Consider the following 5,345-nt stretch of genomic DNA (forward strand, 5'->3'; position numbering starts at 1 on the left):
CACGTGCCGACCATCCCACGGCTCCCTAGATGGTTAAAACGGCGGTGACCCCCTACCCCCAAACCCTAGCACCCTTCCCCCTCCCCCTGCGCCGCTTTCTTCCACCATGCCCGCAGCCAAACCACGTCGCCATGGCCGACCTCATCCTCATGGCCACTGCCCTCCCCGCCGTCTGAGACTGCGCCGGGAGCACCGCCTCTGTCGTCTTCGTCGACTACGTGGACGCATTCGAGCTCCGGACCCCTTGCCTCGCACGGATCGACGCCCTCAGCCGTCGTGGATCGTCGCCGCCGTCCGTCTGCTCCAAGCCTCCCCGAGCCCATCTTTGCACCCCTACAGGTCCCGGTGAGCTCCTTGACGTTTCCCCCTCCTCGCGTCGTAGATAGCACCCCCTAGCATTGTTCCCCACAGCGTCCGAGAGCCGATCGCCGCTGCCCAGCGATGCCCTGCGTGCTCCGGCTACCCCTCCCCTTCTCCCCGTCGCCGCTTGCATCTGTTGCCGCCGCCGCAGCCTGCAGTCCGCCCGCGCCGTTCCGCCATGCCCAGCGTCCCGTGCCCCGTGGGCACCGGCCGAGCCCGCATGGCCAGCGCTACACCCCCCGGGTCGAGCTCGACCATCGCCGACCCCGTCCGCCGTAGCATCCACGCATGCGCTCGCGGCCGCGCAGCTCTGCACGCGCCGTGGCCTCGCTGCCCCTGCGTCGCAGCCGCCCCATGCCGCTCCTCCACCTACTCGCCGACCCTGCATCTAGCTGCTGTCGCCGCCTCCGCAGCTGCTTGCCGCGCCCGCCGATGCGGCGCCCATCTCCGGTCGCCTCCGCTCAGGGCCGTGCTCCCCCCCGCTCCCCGCGGCCCCTTGCCGACCGCCGCAGCCACCCGCCTCCCGCAGCTGCGCCGTAGCCCGCCCTCCCCTGGCCGGCGTCGTGCCCACCGGCGCCCCGTCGTGGCCTCGGGTGCTCGCTGGGCGCCCGCTCCATTCTTGCGCCCGCTACGCGCCCGCCCCGCTATGCCCCCTGGGCCTATGGCAAGCGGGGCCCATGCCACAGGAAAATGTTTCTTAATAATTATAAATAAATTAAATAAAAATATCAGTTAATTAATTAATTAAATGATTAATTATATTAATTAATTTTGTCTAATAAACTAACTACTAGTTAATTAACTAAGTAGTGAATGACAAGGGGGCCCCACCCCCTGTTGACCAGTCAAACTTTGAATGGTCAACCGGGCCCCCTTGGCCCACCTGTCATCCCCTGGGTACACTTCTGTGTACCCTGTGCTAGGTGAGCATAGCATTTTTCCAATTAATTTCGAGTTAATAATAATTTCAAATTATTGCTAAAACTTTAAAAATTAATATAAAATAATCTGTAACTCGGATGGAAAAACTTTGTACATGAAAATTGCTCAAAATGACGAGACGAATCCGAAGACGCAGCCCTTTCGTCCGCTGCACATCCCTAGAATAGGAAACACGCAACTTCCCCCCCTCCGGTTCATCTGTCCGAAAACGCGAAACACCGGAGATACTTTCCTGGATGTTTCCCCCTTTCACCGGTATGACCTACTACGTTAGGGCACACCTGGCACCGTTACTTGTCATGTCATGCATCGATATGCATTTGTTTGCATTATATTCATTGTTTCTCCCCCTCTTCTCTCCGGTAGACTACGAGACTGACATCGCTACGGGTGCCCCGATCGACTACGTTGTTGACGACCCCTCCTTCTTGCCAGAGCAACCAGGCAAGCCCCCCCTCTTGATCACCAGATATTGCCTATTCCTTCTCTCTACTGCTTGCATTAGAGTAGTGTAGCATGTTACTGCTTTCGGTTAATCCTATTCTTATGCATAGCCTGTCATTGTTGCTACAGTTGTTACCCTTACCTACAATCCAAAATGCTTAATATAGGATGCTAGTATTCCATCAGTAGCCCTACATTCTTGTCCGCCTACCATGCTATACTATCGAGTCGTGATCACTAGGGAGGTGATCACGGGTATATACTATATATCTTATACATGATACATGTGATGACTAAAGACAGGTCAGCTCGTAGAGTACCCGCAAGTGATTATCGAATTGGGGGCTGAAAGGACCTTTGTCCCAATGGCCCTCTAGGTGAATCTTTGTGGCGGAGCGACAGGGTAGGTTGAGACCACCTAGGAGAGAGGTGGGCCTGGCCCTGGTCGACATCCGCGAAGACTTCAATTAACAAGCTTAACGAGATCTTGGTATTTGATCTGAGTCTGGCCACTCGCCTATACGCACTAACCAACTATGCGGGAACAATTATGGGCACTCGACGTCGTGGTATCAGCTGAAGCCTTCTTGACGTCAGCGACTGAGCTGCGCGCGCCGGATTGGACTGGAATGCTTGCTCTTGTATTAGGGAGGCTAGGTCTGCTTACCGGCCGCATTCGCAACGTGCAGGTGTGCAATGGGCGATGGGCCCAGACCCCTGCGTGCATAGGACTTAGACCGGCGTGCTGACCTCTCTGTTGTGCTTAGGTAGGGCTGCGATGTGTTGATCTTCCAAGGTCGGGTATGACCCAGGAAAGTGTGCCCGGCCAGAGGGATCGAGTGTGTTGGGTAATGTGGTGCACCCCTGCAGGGAAGTTTATAGCCGTGTCCCTCGATAAAAGGACGACCCGGAGTTGTATTCTAACCTTATGATAACTAGAACCGGATACTTAATAAAACACACCTCTTACAAGTTCCAGATACAACCCGGTGATCACTTTCCTACAGGGTGACGAGGGGAGGATCGCCGGGTAGGATTATGCTATGCGGTGTTCCTTGATGCTGCTCTTGCTACTCTCTTCTACATGCTTCAAGATGGAGGCTGCCAGAAGCATAGTCTTCGATAGGACTAGCTATCCCCCTCTTATTCTAGCATTCTGCAGTTTAGTCCACAGATACTACCCATTTCATTGATACCAATGCATATGTAGTGTAGATCCTTGCTTGCGAGTACTTTGGATGAGTACCCACAGTTGCTTTGCTCCCTCTTTCCCCCCCTTTCTTTTTCTTCTCGGATGTCGCAATGATACGCCTCCAACGTATCTATAATTTTTGATTGTTCCATGCTATATTATATTCTGTTTTGGACATTATTAGGCTTTATTATACACTTTTATTTTATTTTTGGGACTAACCTATTAACCGGAGGCCCAGCCCAGAATTGATGTTTTTTTTGCCTATTTTTGGGTTTCGCAGAAAAAGAATGTCAAACGGAGTCCAAACGGAATGAAACCTTCGGGGACGTGATTTTCGGAACGAACATGATCCAGAGGACTTGGACCCTACGTCAAGCAATCAACGAGGAAGGCACAAGGTAGGGGGCACGCCTACCCCCCAGGCGCGCCCTCCACCCTCGTGGGCCCCCTATTGCTCCATCGACGTACTCCTTCCTCCTATATATACGGAGCCAAAACCCTAATTCCACCATCGTAACTTTCCGTATCCACGAGATCCCATCTTGGGGCCTGTTCCGGAGCTCCGCCGGAGGGGGCATCGATCATGGAGGGCTTCTACATCAACACCATAGCCCTTCCGATGAAGTGTGAGTAGTTTACCTCAGACCCATGGGTCCATAGTTATTAGCTAGATGGCTTCTTCTCTCTTTTTGGATCTCAATACAAAGTTCTCCCCCTCTCTTGTGGAGATCTATTCGATGTAATCTTCTTTTGCGGTGTGTCTGTTGAGACCGATGAATTGTGGGTTTATGATCAAGTTTATCTATGAACAATATTTGAATCTTCTTTTAATTCTTTTATGTATGATTGGTTATATTTGCAAGTCTATTCGAATTATTAGTTTGGTTTGGCCTACTAGATTGATCTTTCTTGCAATGGGAGAAGTGCTTAGCTTTGGGTTCAATCTTGCAGTGTCCTTTCCCAGTGACAGTAGGGGCAGCAAGGCACGTATTGTATTGTTGCCATCGAGGATAACAAGATGGGGTTTATTTCATATTGCATGAGTTTATCCCTCTACATCATGTCATCTTGCTTAAAGCGTTACTCTGTTCTCTTGAACTTAATACTCTAGATGCATGCTGGATAGCGGTCTATGTGTGGAGTAATAGTAGTAGATGCAGGCAGGAGTCGGTCTAGTTGTCTCGGACGTGATGCCTATATAAGTGATCATACCTAGATATTCTCATAATTATGCTCAGTTCTATCAATTGCTCAATAGTAATTTGTTTACCCGCCGTGAATACTTATGCTCTCGAGAGAAGCCACTAGTGAAACCTATGGCCCCCGGGTCTATCTTCCATCATATTAATCTTCCAATACTTAGTCATTTTTATTGCCTTTTATTTTACTTTGCATCTTTATCATAAAAATACCAAAAATATTATCTTATCATATCTATCAGATCTCACTCTCGTAAGTGACCGTGTAGGGATTGACAACCCCTTATCGCGTTGGTTGCGAGGATTTATTTGTTTGTGTAGGTGCGAGGGACTCATGTGTGGCCTCCTACTGGATTGATACCTTGGTTCTCAAAAACTGAGGGAAATACTTACGCTACTTTGCTGCACCACCCCTTCCTCTTCAAGGGACAGCCAACGCAAGTGCTCAAGAGGTAGCACGCAACCAGATGATGGAGTCCAGGAGCCAGAGGATCCCGAGGATGTTTCTACGTGGAGTTCGGCTTCGAGGCGTGTTAGGAGATCCCAGGCAGGAGGCCTGCCCCTCTTTCGATCTGTATCCCAGTTTGTGCTAGCCATCTTATGGCAACTTGTTTAACTTATGTCTGTACTCAGATATTGTTGCTTCCGCTGACTCATCTATGATCGAGCTCTTGTATTCGAGCCCTCGAGGCCCCTGGCTTGTAATATAAAGCTTGTATTATTTTATTTTGTGTCTAAAGTTGTGTCGTGATATCTTCCCGTGAGTGCTTGATCCTGATCGTACACATTTTCTGTATGATTAGCGTATAATTGAATCGAGGGCGTCACAAGTTGGTATCAGAGCCGACTACCTGTAGGAATCCCCCTTTCCAACTCCTTGGCCGAAGTTGAGTCTTGTCATTGCAAAACTTTTACTAACCTGGCTGTGTGGCTTACGGGCCCACATTGCCATTGGGTGGTATTAGGATCTTTTATTCCTCGATCTTTACTCAGGGACTCTGATCTCTCTTCTACTCGGGTTAAATGATTTTGCTAACTCTAACTCCAGGTTCTCGTAATTACTTCCTCCCGGAGAACCCCTCACTCCAGATGATTGCTTGATGCATCGAAGGATTCCGAAGATACTCTTCGATGTTCTCTTGAGACTTTGTGCCTGTTGCTTTTGCAATTCCCAACCACTGAAATATCCCTATGGATAAATACAT

The sequence above is a fragment of the Triticum urartu genome, chromosome 3 (genome assembly GCF_003073215.2).
Source record: "Triticum urartu cultivar G1812 chromosome 3, Tu2.1, whole genome shotgun sequence".
In the NCBI taxonomy this organism is placed as follows: Eukaryota; Viridiplantae; Streptophyta; class Magnoliopsida; order Poales; family Poaceae; genus Triticum; species Triticum urartu.